Raw genomic sequence first — 21,131 nt, forward strand, 5'->3', positions numbered from 1 at the left:
GGACAGTTTATATCCAGATGTCTCGCTATTTCTTCCTTGATGATAGATTCAACCTTTTTTCCAACTACAGAAGTTAAGCTAACCGGCCTATAGTTACCCGCCTTTTGCCTACCTGCTTTTTCAGACAGTGGCATCATGTTTTCCAATCTGCGGGAACCACCCCAAAGTCCAGCGAATTTTGGTAAACTACCAAATTTTGACACACGAGACTTGATCCCCAACTCCAAATCATCGATCTAAATTGTCAACAATTGTGGTCCCAACACTGATTCCTGAGGCACACCACTATTCACTGATCATCAACCAGAAAAACACCCATTTATCCCCACTCTTTGCTTTCTGTTAGTCCAAAGATGTGCGGGTTAGGTTGATTGGCCAGGTTAAAAATTGCCCCTTAGAGTCCTGAGATGCGTAGGTTAGCGGGATTAGCGGGTAAATATGTGGGGGTAGGGCCTGGGTGGGATTGTGGTCGGTGTAGACTCGATGGGCCGAATGGCCTCCTTCTGCACTGTAGGGTTTCTATGATTTCTATGATTACCACTCGTGCATTTGCTATTTTCCCCGCCATCTCTTTTAGTACCCTGGGATGCATTCCATCAGGGACAGGAGACTTGTCTACCTTCAGCCCCATTAGCTTGCCCAACACTACTTCTTTCGTGATAATGATGTCTTCTAGGTCTTCACCTGCTTCTTATCATCAATTTTTGGTATGTTATTTGTGTCTTCCACTGTGAAGAAACATAATACCTGTTCAATGTCTTGGCTATTTCCTCATTTCCAGTTATTACATCCCCCTTCTCATCCTCTAAAGGACCAATATTAACTTTAACCACTCTTTTCATTTTATATAGACATATATAGACTATATATAGACTTCCTTAATGTTTCTCAAAGATGTGATTTCAAATTTCTGCTGTGTTCTTGTGTATATGGTTTGTCAATGTCATGTCAAACCATTGTGACAATCTAGCACATTATACCATGACTGAGAAGCTAATCAAGATTGACTGATCCTCACAGCACTGCCTTACTCCTTGACTTGCTGCTTCTGTCAACTTGCAAACACCCCATCTCCGGTATTTTCAAAGCAAATCGAAAATAATTTGAACTTCGGCTGTTGAGTACAGGGAAGTGGCGGGGGGTATTTGGCTGGCGGTGGAATTGGTTGGGGAAGGATGGACAAGCAAATAACTCTCTTCACCATAATTTTATGGGATGATTTTAATTATCTGTATCTATGTATCTCCATAGAACATAGAACATTACAGCACAGTACAGGCCCTTCGGCCCACGATGTTGTGCCGAACCTTTTCTGAAACCAAGATCAAGCTATTCCACTCCCTATCATTCTGGTGTGCTCCATGTGCCTATCCAATAACTGCTTGAAAGTTCCGAAAGTGTCTGACTCCACTATCACAGCAGGCAGTCCATTCCACACCCCAACCACTCTCTGAGTAAAAAACCTACCTCGTACTTCCCTCCTATCTTCCACCACGAACCTTATAGTTATGGCCCCTAGGAACAGCTACATCCACCCGAGGAAATAGTCTCTGAACGTCCACTCTATCTATCCCTCTCATCATCTTATAAACCTCTATCAAGTCTCCTCTCAACCTCCTCCGCTCCAAAGAGAAAAGCCCAAGTTCCCTCAACCTTTCCCCATAAGACCTACCCTCCAAACCAGGCAGCATCCTGGTAAATCTCCTTTGCACTCTTTCCAGTGTCTCCACATCCTTCTTATAGTGAGGTGACCAGAACTGCACACAATATTCCAAATGTGGTCTCACCAAGGTCCTGTACAGTTGCAGCATAACCCCACGGCTCTTAAACTCAAACCCCCTGTTAATGAACGCCAACACACTATAGGCCTTCTTCACGGCTCTATTCACTTGAGTGGCAACCTTCAGAGATCTATGGATATGAACCCCAAGATTTCTCTGTTCCTCCACATTCTTCAGAACCGTACCTTTGACCCTGTAATCCACATTTAAATTTGTCCTACCAAAATGAATCACCTTGCATTTGTCAGGGTTAAACTCCATTTGCCATTTTTCAGCCCAGCTCTGCATCCTATCTATGTCTCTTTGCAGCCCTCCACCTCATCCACGACTCCACCAATCTTGGTGTCATCTGCAAATTTACTGATCCACCCTTCAGCCCCCTCCTCCAAGTCATTAATAAAAATGACAAATAGCAGAGGACCAAGCACTGATCCCTGTGGCACTCCGCTGGTAACCGGTTTCCAGTCCAAAAATTTTCCATCCACCACCACCCTCTGTCTTGGGACCTCTGCTGTTCGTGATTTATATAAATGATCTGGAAGAAGGTGTAGTTGGGGTGATCAGCAAGTTTGAGGACGACACGAAAATGGCTGGACTTGCAGATAGTGAGGAACATTGTCAGAGGCTACAGAAGGATATAGCTAGGCTGGAAATTTGGGCAAAGAAATGGCAGATGGAGTTCAATCCAGATAAATGCGAAGTGATGAATTTTGGTAGAACTAAAGTAGGGGGGAGCCATACGATAAATGGCAGAACCATAAAGGGTGTAGATACGCAGAGGGACCTGGGTGTGCAAGTCCACAGATCCTTGAAGGTGACATCACAGGTGGAGAAGGTAGTGAATAAGGCATATGGCATGCTTGCCTTTATAGGACGGGGCATAAAAGTTGGGGTCTGATGTTGCAGTTGTATAGAACGTTGGTTCGGCCGCATTTGGAATACTGCGCCCAGTTCTGGTCGCCACACTACCAGAAGGCGTAGAGTGCAGAGGAGGTTTACCAGGATGTTGCCTGGTATGGAAGGGCTCAGTTATGAGGAGAGATTGGGTAAACTGGGGTTGTTCTCACTGGAAAGACAGAGGATGAGGGGTGACCTAATAGAGGTGTATAAAATTATGAAAGGCATAGATAGGGTGAACGGTGGGAAGCTTTTTCCCAGGTCGGTGGTGACGTTCACGAAGGGTCATAGGTTCAAGGTGAGGGGGGGGAGGTTTAACACTGATATCAGAAGGACATATTTTACACAGAGGGTGGTGGGGGCCTGGAATGCGCTGCCGGGCAAAGTGGTGGAGGCGGACACACTGGGAACGTTTAAGACTTATCTGGATAGCCACATGAACGGAGTGGGAATGGAGGGATACAAAAGAATGGTCTAGTTTGGACCAGGGAGCGGCGCAGGCTTGGAGGGCCGAAGGGCCTGTTCCTGTGCTGTTTTGTTCTTTGTTCACCACCACCCTCTGTCTTCTGAGATAGCCAGTTACCTATCCAATCGGCCAAATTTCCCTCTATCCCACGCCTCCTTACTTTCTTCATGAGCCGACCATGAGGGACCTTATCAAACGCCTTACTAAAATCCATGTATATGACATCAACTGCAATACCTTCATCGACACACTTAGTTACCTCCTCAAAAAATTCAATCAAATTTGTGATGCAAGACTTTCCCTTCACGAATCCGTGTTGACTATCCCAGATTAAGCTGCATCTTTCTAAATGGTCGTAAATCCTATCCCTCAGGATCTTTTCCATTAACTTACCGACCACCGAAGTAAGACTAACCAGCCTATAATTACCAGGGTCATTCCTATTTCCTTTCTTGAACAGAAGAACAACGTTCGCCACTCTCCAATCCTCTGGCACTATCCCCGTAGACAGTGAGGACCCAAAGATCAAAGCCAAAGGCTCTGCAATCTCATCCCTTGCCTCCCAAAGAATCCTAGGATACATTTCATCTGGCCTTCAGGTTTTTCGACCTTATCGACCTTCAGGTTTTTCAAAATTGCTAATACATCTTCCTTCAGAACATCTGCCTCCTCCAGCCTATCAGCCTGTATCTCACACTCATCCTCAGAAACATGGCCCCTTTCCTTGGTGAACACTGAAGAAAAGTATTCATTCATCGCCTCTCCTATCTCTTCTGACTCCATGCATAAGTTTCCACGACTGTCCTTGACCGGCCCTAACCTCACCCTGGTCATTCTTTTATTCCTCACATAAGAATCTGTGACACTTTTTGGTGTTTTGCTACTTGCAGTTTTACCACTCAGCACACGTTTCCTTCCTGGCTTCTTTCTCTCAAAATGTACATCTTGCACTGCACTTCATTATTCCAGTTCTTGCAAAATACACTCTTGATTATTATACTTTATGAAGTGTGGTCACTATTGTAAGAAATATGCCTGGAAGGGCATAAATATTCTGGCCGGGAGGTTTGCTAATGTCACATGGGAGGTTTTAAACTCGTTTGGCAGGGGGATGGGAACCAAAGCAAAGGCGCATTAACTGAAGGGGAACCAGAGAGTCGGGCCAGTAAGACTCAGAGAAAGAGCAGGCAGGGTGTGGTTGCGAATCAGAGGGTCTGGTGGACTGATAGAACATAGAACATTACAGCGCAATACAGGCACTTCGGCCTTCGATGTTGCGCCGACCAGTGAAACCAATCTCAAGCCCATCTAACCTACACTATTCCAATATCATCCATATGTTTATCCAATGACCATTTAAATGCCCTTAATGTTGGCGAGTCCACTACTGCTGCAGGCAGGGCATAGATATAGGACAGATGTTAGAGGTAGGTTCTTTACTCAGAAGAGAGTAGTAAAGAACCTACCTCTAACATCTGTCCTATATCTATCACCCCTCAATTTAAAGCTATGGCCCCTCGTGCTAGCTATCACCATCTGAGGAAAAAGGCTCTCACTGTCCACCCTATCTAATCCTCTGATCATCTTGTATGCCTCTATTAAGTCACCTCTTAACCTTCTCTCTAACGAAAACAACCTCAAGTCCCTCAGCCTTTCCTTATAAGACCTTCCCACCATACCAGGCAACGTCCTAGTAAATCTCCTCTGCACCCTTTCCAATGCTCCCACAACCTTCCTATAATGCGGCAACCAGGACTGTACGCAATACTCAAGTGCACCAGAGTTTTGTACAGCTGCAACATGACCTCCTGGCTCCGAAACTCAACCTGTCTACCAATAAAAGCTAACACTCCGTACGCCTTCTTAACAACCCTATCAACCTGGGTGCCAACTTTCAGGGATCTATGCACATGGACACCGAGATCTCTCTGTTCATCCACACTATCAAGTATCTTACCATTAGCCCAGTACTCTATAATCCTGTTACTCCTTCCAAAGTGAATCACCTCACACTTTGCCGCATTAAACTCTATTTGCCACCTCTCAGCCCAGCACTGCAGCTTATCTGTGTCCCTCTGTAACCTGCAACAACCTTCTGCACTGTCCACAACTCCACCGACTTAGTGTCATCCGCAAATTTACTAACCCATCCTTCGACGCCCTCATCCAGGTCATTTATAAAAATGACAAACAGCAGTGGCCCCAAAACAGATCCTTGCGGTACACCACTAGTAACTGAACTCCAGGATGAACATTTCCCATCAACCCCCAACCTCTGTCTTGTTACAGCTCGCCAATTTCTGATCCAAACTGCAAAATCACCCTCAATCCCATGCCTCTGTATCTTCTGCAATAGCTTACCGTGGGGAACCTTATCAAACGCTTTACTGAAATCCATATACACTACATCAACTGCATCACATCAACATGTATACCCTTATCCACCTCTTTGATCACCTTCTCAAAGAACTCAAGGTTTGTGAGGCACGACCTACTCTTCACAAAACCGTGTTGACTATCCCTAATCAAATTGTTCCTTTCTAGATGATTATAAATCCTATCTCTTATAATCCTTTCCAAAACTTTGCCCACAACAGAAGTAAGGCTCACTGGTCTATAATTACCAGGGTTGTCTCTACTCCCCTTCCTGAACAAGGGGACAACATTTGCCAGTCTTCTGGCACTATTCCTGTAGACAATGACGACATAAAGATCAAAGGCTCTGCAATCTCCTCCCAGAGAATCCTAGGATAAATCCCATCCGGCCCAGGGGACTTATCTATTTTCACACTTTCCAGAATTGCTAACACCTCATACTTATTAACCTCAATCCCGTCTAGTTCAATAGCCTGTATCTCAGTATTCTCGACAACATTGTCTTTTTCCTGCGTGAATACTGACGAAAAATATTCATTTAGCACCTCTCCTATCTCTTCAGGCTCCACGCACAACTTCCCACTACTGTCCTTGACTGGCCCTAATCTTACCCTAGTCATTCTTTTATTCCTGACACACCTATGGAAAGCTTTAGGGTTTTCCTTGATCCTACCTGCCAAAGACTTCTCATGTCCCCTCCTGGCTCTCCTTAACTCTCTCTTTCGGTCCTTCCTGGCTAACTTGTAACTCTCAAGCACCCTAACTGAGCCTTCACGTCTCATCTTTACATAAGTCTCCTTCTTCCTCTTCACAAGAGATTCAACTTCTTTAGTAAACCACGGTTCCCTCACTCGACCACTTCCTCCCTGCCTGACAGGTACATACTGATCAAGGACCCCCAGTAGCTGTTCCTTGAACAAGCTCCACATTTCAATTGTGCCCATCCCCTGCAGTTTCCATCCCCAACCTATGCATCCTAAATCTCGCCTAATTGCATCATAATTTCCTTTCCCCCAGCTATAACTCTTGCCCTTCGGTATATACCTATTCCTTTCCATCGTTAAAGTAAACATAACAGAATTGTGGTCACTATCACCAAAGTGCTCCCCTCCCTCCAAATCTAACACCTGGTCTGGTTCATTACCCAGTACCAAATCCAATGTGGCCTCGCCTCTTGTTGGCCTATCTACATACTGTGTCAGGAAACCCTCCTGCACACATTGGACAAAAATTGACCCATCTAAAGTACTCAAACTATAGCTTTTCCAGTCAATATTTGCAAAGTTAAAGTCCCCCATAACAACTACCCTGTTACTTTCGCTCCTATCTGGAATCATCTTTGCAATCCTTTCCTCTACATCTGGGACTTTTCGGAGGCCTATAGAAAACTCCCAACAGGGTGACCTCTCCTTTCCTGTTTCTAACCTCAGCCCATGCTACCTCAGTAGACAAGTCCTCATCAAACGTCCTTTCTGCCACCGTAATACTGTCCTTGACTAACAATGCCACACCTCCACCTCTTTTATCACCTTCCCTGCTCTTATTGAAACATCTAAGCCCCGGAACCTGCAACAACCATTCTTGTCCCTGCTCTATCCATGTCTCCGAGATGGCCACAACATCGAAATCCCAGGTACCAACCCATGCTGCAAGTTCACCCACCTTATTCCGGATGCTCCTGGCGTTGAAGTATTTACACTTCAAACCACCTTCCTGCCTGCCAGTACACTCCCGCGATGTTGAAACCTTATCCATGACCTCACTACTCTCAACCTCCTGTACACTGGATCTACAATTCAGGTTCCCATCCCCCTGCTGAGTTAGTTTAAACCCTCCCAAAGAGCATTAGCAAATTCCCCCCCCCCCCCCCCCCCCCCCCCGGACATTGGTACCCCTCTGGTTCAGGTGTGGACCATCCTGTTTGTAGAGATCTCACCTATCCCAGAATGAGCCCCAATTGTCCAGGTATCTGAATCCCTCCCTCCTGCACCATCTCTGTAGCCACGTGCTCTCTCTCCCTATTCCTCTCCTCACTAGCACGTGGCACGGGTAACAAACCAGAGATGACAACTCTGTTTGTTCTCGCCCTAAGCTTCCACCCTAACTCCCTGAATTTCTGCCTTACATCCCCATCCCTTTTCCTACCTATGTCTTGGGTGCCTATGTGAACCACGACTTGGGGCTGGTCCCCCTCCCTCTTAAGGATCCCGAAAACACGATCCGAGACATCACGGACTCTGGCACCTGGGAGGCAACACACCAGCCGCGAGTCCCTCTCGCTCCCACAGAATCTCCTATCTGTCCCACTAACTATGGAGTCCCCAATGACTAATGCTCTACTCCTCTCCCCCCTTCCCTTCTGAGCAACAAGGACAGACTCTGTGCCAGAGACCTGTACCCAATGGCTTACCCCTGTTAAGTCCCCCCCCCAACAGTATCCAAGACGGAATACTTGTTATAAAGAGGAAGAGGGGATCCAGGGGTTTGCTGCTCTGACTGCTTCTTACCCCTTCAGCTGTCACCCACGTGTCATCATTTCTAGGAGTAGCTACCTCCCTGTAGCTTCTATCTGTAGCTGCCTCTGCCTCCCGAATGATCCTGAATTCATCCAGTTCCAGCCCCAGATCCCTAATACGGTCTTCAAGGAGCTGGAATTGGGTGATCTTCCTGCAGGTGTACTCAGCTGGGACACTGGTGTCCCTCACCTCAAACATCCCACAGGAGGAACATTGCACTGCCTGCACTGACATCCCTGCTAACTTCCCTTACTAAGAAACAAAAGAGAAAAAAAAAGCTTACCTGTTCTCACTCCGAGTCTTTTTTTTTAGGTTAGAGGAGGGTGGGGGACTCTACACGTGTAGAGTCTCGGGTTACCTCCCCGTTCAAATTTGTTGGGCAAAACAAATCCTCCCCAGGCCTCTCCGCGGCCTACTTCCAGTTTCCTGTTTAACTGGGAAAAAAAACTCCGCCAAAAAGTAAGGTAAAAAAAAATCACTCATACCCTCAGCACTCCTGACACGAATCGCTCCCTCTCTGCTTTGCTCTGGTGGAACAATGACTGAAGTGCATTTGTTTCAATGGAAGAAATGTAACAGGTCAGGCAGATGAACTTGGAGCTTAGATGAACTTAAAACTATGATGTTGTTGCTATTACAGAGACTTGGTTAAGGGAAGGGCAGGATTGGCAGCTTAACGTTCCAGGTACAGATGTTTCAGGCGGGATAGAGGGGGATGTAAAATGGGTGGTGGAGTTGCACTACTGGTTAAAGAGAATATCACAGCTGTACTGCAGGAGATCACCTCGGAGGGCTCATATAGTGAGGCAATAGGAAGGGTGTAGTCACAATGTTGGAGGTTTACTATAGGCCGCCCAACAGCCAGCGGCAGATAGAGGAACAGATATGTAGGCAGATTTTGGCAAGGTATAAAAGTAACAAGGTTGTTGTGGTGGGAGATTTTAACTTCCCCCTATATTGACTGGGACTTACTTAGTGCTCGGGGCGTGGATGGGGCAGAGTTTGTAAGGAGCATCCAGGAGGGCTTCTTGAAACAGTGTGTTGATAGTCCAACGAGGGAAGGGGCCATGCTGGACCTGGTATTGGGGAATGAGCCCGGCCAGGTGGTCGACGTTTCAGCAGGGGAGCAGTTCGGGAACAGTGACCACAATTCAGTAAGCTTTAAGGTACTGATGGATAAAGATAAGTGTAATCCTCAAGTGAAGGTGCGAAATTGGGGGAAGGCTAATTACAACAATATTAGGCAGGAACTGAAGAATGTAGATTGGGGGCAGATGTTTGAGGGCAAATCAACATCTGGCATGTGGGAGGCTTTCAAGTGTAGGTTGATAGGAATTCAGGACAGGCATGCTCCTGTAAGGATGAAGGATATGTATGGCAACTTTTGGAAACCTTGGATAACAAGAGATATTGTGAGCCTATTCAAGGAGAAAAAGGAAACTTTTGTCAAAGCTGGGAACACACAAAGCAAATGTGGAATACAAGGAAAGTAGAAAGAAACTTAAACAAGGAGTAAGAAGAGCTAAAAGGGGTCAGGAAAAGTCATTGGCCAGCAGGATTAAGGAAAATCCCAAGGCTTTTTCTACGTATATAGGGGCATGGACAGAGTGGATAGTCAGAGTCAATTACTGGAGGGCATAGGTTTAAGATGCGAGGGGCAAGGTTTAAAAGAGATGTACGAGGCAAGTGTTTTACACACAGGGTGATGGGTGCCTTGTTGTTCTTTGTTCTTTCATAGCCAGGGAGAGGGTTGGCCCACTCAAGGACAGGGGAGGGAATCTGTGCACAGAGCCGGAGGAAATGGGCGAGGTATTAAATGAGTACTTATAAAATAAAGAACAAAGAACAGTACAGCACAGGAAACAGGCCCTTCGGCCCTCCAAGCCTGTGCCGCTCCTTGGTCCAACTAGACCAATCGTTTGTATCCCTCCATTCCCAGGCTGCTCATGTGACTATCCAGGTAAGTCTTAAACGATGTCAGCGTGCCTGCCTCCACCACCCTACTTGGCAGCGCATTCCAGGCCCCCACCACCCTCTGTGTAAAAAACATCCCTCTAATATCTGAGTTATACTTCGCCCCTCTCACCTTGAGCCCGTGACCCCTCGTGAACGTCACTTCTGATCTGGGAAAAAGCTTCCCACCGTTCACCCTATCTATCCCCTTCATAATCTTGTACACCTCTATTAGATCTCCCCTCATTCTCCGTCTTTCCAGGGAGAACAACCCCAGTTTACCCAATCTCTCCTCATAGCTAAGACCCTCCATACCAGGCAACATCCTGGTAAACCTTCTCTGCACTTTCTCTAACGCCTCCACGTCCTTCTGGTAGTGCGGCGACCAGAACTGGACGCAGTACTCCAAATGTGGCCTAACCAGCGTTCTATACAGCTGCATCATCAGACTCCAGATTTTATACTCTATACCCCGTCCTATAAAGGCAAGCATACCATATGCCTTCTTCACCACCTTCTCCACCTGTGTTGCCACCTTCAAGGATTTGTGGACTTGCACACCTAGGTCCCTCTGTGTTTCTATACTCCTGATGACTCTGCCATTTATTGTATAACTCCTCCCCACATTAGTTCTTCCAAAATGCATCACTTCGCATTTATCCGGATTAAACTCCATCTGCCACCTCTCCGCCCAATTTTCCAGCCTATCTATATCCTGCTGTATTGCCCGACATTGCTCTTCGCTATCCGCAAGTCCAGCCATCTTCGTGTCATCCGCAAACTTGCTGATTACACCAGTTACACCTTCTTCCAAATCATTTATATATATCTCAAATAGCAGAGGTCCCAGTACAGAGCCCTGCGGAACACCACTGGTCCAGCCGGAAAAAGACCCTTCGACCACTACCCTCTGCCTCCTATGGCCAAGCCAGTTCTCCACCCATCTAGCCACTTCTCCTTGTATCCCATGAGCCTTAACCTTCTTAACCAACCTGCCATGTGGGACTTTGTCAAATGCCTTACTGAAATCCATATCGACGACATCCACGGCCCTTCCTTCATCAACCGTTTTTGTCACTTCCTCAAAAAACTCCACCAAATTTGTAAGGCACGACCTCCCTCTTACAAAACCATGCTGTCTGTCTCGAATGAGATTGTTCCGTTCTAAATGCACATACATCCTGTCTCTAAGAATCCTCTCCAACAACTTCCCTACCACGGACGTCAAGCTCACCAGCCTATAATTTCCTGGGTTATCCCTGCTACCCTTCTTAAACAACGGGACCACATTCGCTATCCTCCAATCCTCAGGGACCTCACCCGTGTCCAAAGAAGCGACAAAGATTTCCGTCAGAGGCCCAGCAATTTCATCTCTCGTCTCCCTGAGCAGTCGAGGATAGATGCCATCAGGCCCTGGGGCTTTGTCAGTTTTAATGTTCCCTAAAAAACCTAACACTTCCTCTCTTGTAATGGAGATTTTCTCTAACGGGTCAACACCTCCCTCCGAGACACTCTCGGTTAACATGCCCCTCTCCTTCGTGAATACCGATGCAAAGTATTCATTTAGGATCTCCCCTATTCCCTTGGGTTCTAAGCATAATTCCCCTCCTTTGTCCCTGAGAGGTCCGATTTTCTCCCTGACAACTCTTTTGTTCCTAATGTATGAATAGAATGCCTTAGGATTCTCCTTAATCCTGCCTGCCAAGAACATCTCGTGACCTCTTTTTGCCCTTCTAACTCCCCGTTTGAGTTCTTTCCTACTCTCTCTGTATTCCTCCAGAGCTCCATCTGCTTTCTGTTGCCTGGACTTAACGTACGCCTTCCTTTTCATTTTAATCAGATCCTCAATTTCCCTGGTTATCCACGGCTCTCGAATCCTACCTTTCCTATCTTTCCTTTTTACAGGCACATGCCTATCCTGCAGCCTTATCAATAGTTCCTTAAAAGACTCCCACATGCCAGACGCGGACTTACCCTCGAACATCCTCTCCCAATCAACATCCACCAATTCCTGCCTAATCCGGCTATAGTTAGCCTTCGCCCAATTTAGCACCCTGCCCGTCGGACAGCACTCATCCTTGTCCATTACTATCCTAAAGTTAACAGAGTTGTGGTCACTATTTGCCACATGTTCCCCTACCGAAACTTTGACGACCTGACCGGGCTCATTTCCCAGAACTAGGTCCAGTATAGCCCCCTCTCTAGTTGGGCTATCTACATACTGTTCCAAAGAACCTTCCAGTACGCCTTTTACAAATTCCTCCCCGTCCGGACCCTCAGCTCTAAGCACTTTCCAGTCTGTGCCAGTGAAATTAAAGTCCCCCACTACAACAACCCTTTTTTTCTGCACCTATCCAGAATCTCCTGACATATCCTTTCCTCCACTTTCCGTGGACTGTTGGGTGGTCTGTAGTACACCCCCAGCATAGTGACTGCACCCTTCCTGTTTCTGAGTTCCACCCACAGCGACTCAGTACATGACCCCTCTAAGTTGTCTACCCTCTGCACCGCGGTAATATGCGCCTTAACTAATATCGCTACTCCCCCATCTTTTTTAGCCCCTCCTCTGTCTCGCCTAAAACACTTATACCCCGGAATATTCAGCTGCCAGTCCTGTCCTTCTTACCAAGTTTCCGTCACTGCAACCACATCCAAATTCCACATAAGCATTAAGGCCCTAAGTTCGTCTGTTTTACCCGTTACGCTCCTCGCATTGAAGCAGATGCACTCCAGACCTCCAGGCCCCAATCAGGTCATCCTCCTCCAGAGTGCTCCTCTTCTTAGCTAGCCTTGTCCTGGCCCCCAGCTCAACCCCAGCCTCAGTATTTACTGACCGACTGTTTTGTTCCCCACCCCCCTGCCACACTAGTTTAAATCCTGCCAAAACACTCTAGCAAAACTCCCAGCCAGGATATTTGCTCCCTTCCAGTTAAGGTGTAACCCATCCTTTCTGTACAGTTGCCATCCTGACTTGAAGATTTCCCAGTTATCTATGAATTTAAAACCCTCCCTCTTGCACCAGTCCTTTAGCCACACGTTCAACTGTAGAATCTCCCTGTTCCAAGCCTCACTTGCACTAGACACTGGGAGCAGTCCAGAGATTGCTACCCTGGAGGCCTTACTTTTTAGCCTAGCACCCAACTCCCTGAATTTTTCTCGTATGACCCCCCTGCTCTTCCTACCTACATCATAGTCAGTATTCACCAAAGAGAAAGGCTTGGTGGATGGTGCGTCTGGGAAAGGATGTGTAGTCAGTTTGAATCATGTTGAGATCAAAAAGGAGGTTCTTGAGAAACATTAAGGTAGACAAGTCCCCAGAGCCTAACCCAGAATATATAACCCAGAATACTGAGAGAGGCAAGGGCAGAGAGAGGCAAAATTGCTGGGGCCTTGAGAGAAATCTTTGTATCCTCACTGGCTCGAGGGGAGGTCCCAGAGGATGGGAGAATAGCCAGTGTTGTTCCTTTGTTTAAGAAGTGTCACAAGAATAATCCAGGTAATTACAGGCGGTGAGCCTTACGTCAGTGGTCGGGAAATTATTGGGGAGGATTCTTCAAGACAGGAATTACTCCCACGTGGAAATAAGTGGACGTATTAGCGAGAGGCAACATGGCTTTGTGAAGGGGAGGTCATGTCAAACTGGTACAGAAGGTGAAGTCGCACGAGATCAGAGGCAAGATGGATATCATAGAAACCCTACAGTGCAGGAAGAGGCCATTCGGCCATCGAGTCTGCACCGACCACAATCCCACCCAGGCCCGACCCCCATATTCCTACATATTTTTACCCGCTAATCCCTCTAACCTACACATCTCAGGACACGAAGGGGCAATTTTAACATGGCCAATCAACCTAACCTGCACATCTTTGGACTGTGGGAGGAAACCAGAGCACCCGGAGGAAACCCACGCGGACACGAGGAGAATGTGCAAACTCCACACAGGCAGTGACCCGAGCCGGGAATCGAACCCAGATCCCTGGAGCTGTGAAGCAGCGGTGCTAACCACTGTGCTACCGTGCCGCACGGTATATAAAATTTGCTCGGTCATAGAAGACAGAGGGTAGCAGTGGAAGGGTGCATTTCTGAATGAAGGGCTGTGACAAGTAGTGTTCCTCAGGGATCAGTGCTGGGACCTTTGCTGTTTGTAATGTACATAAATGATTTGGAGGAAAATGTAACTGGTTTGATTGGTAAGTTTGCGGACGACACAAAGGTCGTCACAAAGATTTGCGGATAGCGATAAGAACCATCAGAGGATACAGCAGGATATAGATCGGTTGGAGACTTGGGCGGAGAGATGGCAGATGGAGTTTAATCCGGACAAATGTGAGGTAATGCATTTTGGAAGGTCTGATACAGATAGGAAACATACAGTAAATGGCAAAACCCTCGAGTATTGATAGGCAGAGGGATCTGGGTGTACAGGTACACAGGTCACTGAAAGTGGCAACGCAGGTGGAGAAGGTTGTCAAAAAGGCACATGGCATGCTGGCCTTCATCGGCCGGGGCATTGAGTTTAAAAATTGGCAAGTCATGTTGCAGCTTTATAGAACCTTAGTTAGGCCGCACTTAGAATATAGTGTTCAATTCTGGTCGCCACACTATCAGAAGGATGTGGAGGCTTTGGAGAGGGTACAGAAAAGATTACCAGGATGTTGCCTGGTATGGAGGGCATTAGCTATGAGGAGAGGTTGGAGAAACTTGGTTTGTTCTCACTGGAACGACGGAGCTTAAATACATGAATAGGATGGGAATAGAGGGATATGGTCCCTGGAAGGGTTGGGGATTATAGCTCAGTCGGGCAACATGGTCGGTGCAGGCTTGGTGAGCTGAAGGGCCTGTTCCTGTGCTGTAATTTTCTTTGTTCTTTTGAGTATGTTAAAGTCACGACATAAATGCAGATTGTTTTTTCTCCTATGTCCCACAACAACAACATGATAATGATCAGATTATCTCTACAGTAACATTCGTGGTAAAGTGGTATTGTTGCGAGACTAGTAATCCAGAGATCTGGGGACGTGGGTTTGAATCCCGTCATGGCAGATGGTGAAATCTGAATTAAATAAAGATCTGCAATTAAAAGTTTAATGATGACTAATGTCCTTTAGGGAAGGAAATCAGATGTCCTAACCTAGCCTGGCCTACATGTGACTCCAGACCCACAGCAATGTGGTTGACTCTTAAATGCCTTCCGGGATGGGTAATAAATGGTGGTCCAGCCAGCAACGCGCTCATCCCATGAATGAAGAAAAGATAATTAAGTGTTAAGTATTGACACCAGGAAATAATGTCAATGGATCTTTTGCATGCAGTTGAGTGGGCAGATAGGTTTCTATTATAAGACCATCAGAGATAGGAGCAGAATTAGGCCACGCAGCCCATCGAGTCTGCTCCGCCATTCACTCATGGCTGATATTTTTCTCATCCCCATTCTCCTTCCTTTTCCCCAATAACCCCTGATCCCCTTATTAATCAAGAATCTATCTATCTCTGTTTTAAAGACACTCAATGACCTGGCCTCCACAGCCTTCTGTGGCAGAGAGTTCCACAGATTCATCACTCTCTGGCTGAAGAAATCCTCCTCATCTCTGTTTTAAAGGATCGTCCCTTTAGCCTGAGGTTGTGCCCTCTGGTTCTAGTTTTTCCTACTAATGGAAACATCCTCTCCACGTCCACTGTACCCAGGCCTCGGAGTATACTGTGAGTTTCAATAAGGTCCTCTCTCATCCTTCTAAACTTCAACGAGGACATACCCAAAGTCCTCAACCGTTCCTCATACGACAAGCTCTTCATTCCAGGGATCATTCTTGTGAACCTCCTCTGGACCCTTTCCAAGGCCAGCACATCCTTCCTTTGATAAGCCCAAAACTGCTCACAGTACTCCAAATGGAGTCTGACCAGAGCCTTATACAGCTTTAGGCGTACATCCCTGCTCTTGTATTCTAGCCCTCTCGACATGAATGCTAACATTGCATTTGCCTTCCTAGCTGCCGACTGAACCTGCACATTAACCTTAACAGAATCTTGAACAAGGACTCCCAAGTCCCTTTGTGTTTCTGATTTCCTAAGCATTTCCCCATTTCGAAAATAGTCCATGCCTCAATTCCTCCTTCTAAAGTGCATAATCTCACACTTTTCCACATTGTATTCCAACTGCCACTTCTTTGTCCACTCTCCTAACCTGTCCAAGTCCTTCTGCAGCCCCTCTGTTTCCTCAATACTACTGTCCCCTCCATATTTTTCGATCATCTGTAAACTTAGCAATGGTGCCTTCAGTTCCTTTTTCCAAATCGTTAATGTATATTGTGAAAAGTTGTGGTCCCAGCACCGACCCCTGAAGCATACCACGAGTCACTGGCTGCCAACCTGAAAAAGACCCCTTAATCCCCACTCTCTGCCTTCTGCCAGTCAGCTAATCCTCTATCCATGCCAGGATCTTACCCTTAACACCATGGGCACTTAACTATTTAACAGTCTCCTATGCGGCACCTTGTCAAAGGCCTTCTGGAAATCTAAATAAATCATGCCCACTGGTTCTTCTTTATCTAACTTCCTTGTTACCTCCTCAAAGAACTTTAACAGATTTGTCAGACATGACCTCCCCTTGACGAAGCCATGCTGACTCAATCCTATTTTATCATGCACTTCTAAGTACTCCGCGATCTCATCTTTAATAATGGACTCTAAAGTCTTGCCAATGACTTAAATCACACTAACAGGCCGATAATTTCCTTACTGCTGCCTCCCTCTCTTAAACAGAGGTGTTACATTCGCTACTTTCCAGTCCTCTGGGACCCTCCCTCCTCCAGTGATTTTTGAAAGATCACCACCAATGCCTCCACAGTTTCCTCAGCTATCTCTTTTAGAACCCTGGGGTGTAGTCCATCCGGTCCAGGTGATTTATCCACCTTCAGACTTTTTAGTTTCCCCAGAATCTTCTCCTTCGTGATGGCCACTGCACTCATCTGTGCCCCCTGATTGTCTTGGAGCTCTGGGCATCCCACTGGTGTCTTCCACATGAAGACTGATGCAAAGTAACTATTCAGTTCCTCTGCCATTTCTTTATTCCCAATATTACGTCTCCAGCCTCACTTTCCAGTGGTCCAATGTCTATTTTTACCTCTCTTTTATATATTGAAAAAAATACTCTTCCTATCTTCTTTTATATTCCTAGCTAGCTTACACTCATGTTTCATTTCTCCCCCCCTTATTGCTTTTTTAGTCATCCTCTGCTTGCTTTTAAAGGCTTCCCAATCCTCCAGCTTCCCACCAATCCTCAGCACTTTATATGCTTTTTCTTTTGCTTTTATGCTGTCCTTGACTTCCCTTGTCAGCCATGGATGCCTTGCCCTCCTCTCAACATGTTTCCTCCTCCTTGTGATGAATTTCTGTTGTGCCTCCCAAATAATCCCCAAAAACTCCTGCCATTGCTGTTCCACTGTCTTCTCTGCGAGGCTCCCTTTCCAATCAACTCTGGCCCACCCCTCACTCATGTCTTTGTATTTAATTGCAATACTGTTACGTCTGATTCCAGCTTCTCCCTCTCAAATTGCAGGGTAAATTCTATCATATTGTAGTCACTGCTCCCGAAAGGTTCCTTCACCTTAAGTTCCCTAATCAAATCTGCCACATTGCACATCACCAAACCCAGAATTGCCTGTTCCCTCGTCGGCTCTGTCACAAGCTGCTCCAAAAAAACCATCTCTTAGACATTCCACAAATTATTTTTCTTGGGGTCCACTACCTACCTGATTTTACCAGTCCACCTGCATGTTGAAGTCCCCCATGATTATTGTAATATTGCCTTTTTTATATGCCTTTTTTAATCTCCTGATTTATTTTCTGCCCCACATCCTGACTACTGCTCGGGGGCCTGTATATAACTCCCATCAGGGTCTTTTTACCTTGGTGATTCCTCAACTCTACCCACAGAGATTCTATGCCTTCTGATCCTATATTGCTTCTTGCTATCGATTTAACTAAATTGCTTACTAACAATGCAACACCGTCCCCTTTGCCCATCTGCCTGTCCTTTCAATAGGACACATATCCTTGGATATTTAGATGTCAGCCCTGATCCCCTTGCAGCCACGTCTCTGTGATGCCCACAATATTGTACCGGCCAATTTCACGTCTCATTTGAAAATTGGCACCTCTGAGGCTCAGCACTCCCTCAGCACTTTATGTAATGTTAGACTGGCTATTTGCTCCAAACCACACTGACAGCTTACTCCCACTATCATTTTCCTCTGGCCTGGGTCAATCTCGGTTCCTCTGGTCGGTGTTTCTGGAGCAGCCACCACCTCCCCTGTGGCTGTTGAGCAAAAGAACTGCTGGTCCCTACTACTGCTGTAGCTCTTAGTGAGTGGGATGTCCCTACACCTGGTGTCCTGATCTTGTGGAAGACCTGTCAATGGCCTGTTAATTACCTAATTGCTCATAATTTGGTTGACTTTCCCCAAAGTGGGCAATGTGGGTGATGTCAGTTTTCTGGTCAGGTTTTCAAAATATATTTTGGAGCCAAGAAGCGACCTGAAGGTCAGAAGCAGCAATGAGGTGAAAGTGGCCTGACAGTCATGGACTAGGCAGTAGAATTTAGTGTGAGGTACAGTGCTAATCAGTGCATTGTAGGTGTCTAGGACAAATATAAATGAGTTGATCAGGATTATACCATAAAGAGACTTTTGCTCCACTGTTTAAGATGTTTTATTCATGAAAAAAAGAGGCTCAAAATGATGGGAAATTACAATTTAGTTGGATTAGCAGCAGACCCTCTTCACACTTTAACAACCAACAGTTTGTTTCTGGTTTGAGTGATTTTAGGAAACCATAACAATAAAGAGCCAGAGGTTTGGAAACTTTATGTAAAAACAAAATGACATGACCTCTGCACTCTGATTCAAAGAATGAAAGAGGAACCTGAGATCTATGATTTCACCCACAAAAACATCAAACTTTTTAGCACTGAGGTTACTAATTCAGAACCAGTAACGTTGTTTAAAAGGACACTGGATTGTTGTCGAGAGATAACTGATAGAAAGACATATTGCTGAGAAAAAAGAATTGTGTACCAATTTAAGATGATCGGTTGAGCTTGTAACGTGAAGTGATACATTCATACACAGGGACCCATACTCTGTAAATTAAAGGAATATCTTCAATCCTCGAGGCTTTTTTGAATTGCCCAGGAGCTTGGGGATCCCAAATTCTCCATGGCAATGTCTCAGCCAATCGGAGTTGATTTGTTAACTATCAGCTCCTTTTCTCCTGTCATATAAATTGTTGTGATCGTTTGAAATTTGGCATTCTTGTGTTTGTCCTGATGAATGCAAGATGAAAAGCCTCAGCAGCAAGTCTCTCTTTTCAGCAATGTTCAAATTCTGTCATATCAATAGAAGGATAGTGGAGATATGGGATTAAAGGAAATGGTTTCTGGTCTGATAATGTTCCCTTGGTCTTCATTGTGATGCAGCACAGGAAATAATGTATACATCTTACACATGAACATGACGTTTTCTCATTCACACTGTCACTCTCTCCCACCCTTTCTCTCTCTCACACACGTGTTGGGGTTCACAAAGAAAAACAAAGCCAGACTTATTTGCAATATTTATAAACTGGTCCAAGACTATGACTGGTGTATTACATTTTGTTAACCAGTCTCTGATAGAAATTGACAAATTAGGAGAGTGTTTTTGTAAAAAGACAATACTTCCCAGACAAACTGCCAATTATTTACAGGACTCCTGCCAAAATAATTTCTGTTCATTCCTAAGTGGTACTTTATACGGAAGATTCGAGAACCAATTCTGCTTGCGCAGATTTGTTGCCTCTGGTATTGAACATAGTTATAGGAAGGTGTTCTGTTGACTACAGGCCAAAACCTCTAATAATGATGTGTTAAAATGAGGTTGTGGGGTGAGGAAGGTGGAGTGAGTGAATCAGGAATAACCATTTCACAGAAACATGGAATCTTTCTCTGCCCCTCTCAAAGTTGCTACACTCTGCGCTCTCAGGTTTAACCCTAACTTTGTTATTAAACCTGCGGACAAGGGTTGTTGTCTGGTGTGCTGACCTCTACCTTTTAAAGACTGAATGCTAGCTCTCTAACTCTTCTTCCTACCTCTCCTGGATCATGACTCCACTGCTGAACGTCAAGCCATTGTTTCCAGAACTGACCTCATCGACTCTGGAGATCTTCCCTTCGCAGCTTTCAATCTCACAGTTCCCCTGTCATAGACACTTCTACCTCCTTCCCAAAATCTATAAACATTGTTTAAGTCTATTCCTGCTCCAATGAACTTATTTCTTCCTATCTCAACTCTTTTTGTTTGCTTCTCTCTCCCAGTCCCTTCCCATCTGCATCCATGACTCTTCCGATGCCCACTAAGTTTCCTGGCCCTTCACTGTGGATTCCCACTACACCTCCATTCTCCATTGGGACAGTCCCAGAAGTCTCCACTTTTTCCTCAAATGGAGTCCCAACCAGCCCTCATCCACCACCACTCTACTCCCCCAGCTGAACTTAACTCTACTCACTTCATTCAAATAAACGGTTTTGCCATGGTATCTGCCTGGTTGCTATGGGTACCAGCTATGTCTGCCTTTTTATTCTTCGTTTAAATTCTGCTCAGGCCTTGCCCTCATCTATTTTCTCATACATTGACAAATCAGTTTCTTGCTCTAACTCGGAACTGGAAAGTTCCATCAACCTTGTTCCAATTTTTCCCTTCCTTTGCCTTCACGCGGTCCATCTCCCAGTCTTCCTGTGCCTTTCTTGATTCTGACTCTATTCCAGAGGATAGGCTATCCTCCCTCAGCTACCTTGGCTATACTTCCCCATTCCTCACATTTGAAAGGACTTGTTGTGGGAAAAATCCACTAGTAGTCAGATCTCGAGATTCAAAACACAATTTATTCAACGGAGCTCCGTGGAGACAAGGCACATGTCTGTAGCAAACCTTCTCTCAGTAAAATGTCGGGAACAGTCCATCTTTATACTTTTTACACAATAGATGGACCGGTGATTTGAACATTATCACATCGTTATAGGCAGATACAAACAGATACAGACATTTAACATAGTATTGTTCTTATGAATGGGTACATTTCCTATGTCTGTGGCTATCAATGGTTGGTTT

The 21,131-nt window shown here is 45.7% G+C and overlaps 1 protein-coding gene across 1 annotated transcript in view; it reads left to right on the forward strand.

The window, feature by feature from the left end:
- The first annotated feature begins 15,225 nt into the window (after positions 1–15,225).
- LOC144493792 (opioid growth factor receptor-like protein 1) overlaps positions 15,226–21,131 on the forward strand; it is a 42,929-nt gene continuing 37,023 nt past the window's right edge. Inside the window, exon 1 of the mRNA XM_078213287.1 lies at positions 15,226–15,253. The gene's annotated coding sequence lies outside the window, so the exon portion shown is untranslated. The remainder of the gene's footprint in view (positions 15,254–21,131) is intronic.

This window comes from Mustelus asterias, chromosome 5, assembly GCF_964213995.1.
Source record: "Mustelus asterias chromosome 5, sMusAst1.hap1.1, whole genome shotgun sequence".
NCBI classification, from domain to species: Eukaryota; Metazoa; Chordata; class Chondrichthyes; order Carcharhiniformes; family Triakidae; genus Mustelus; species Mustelus asterias.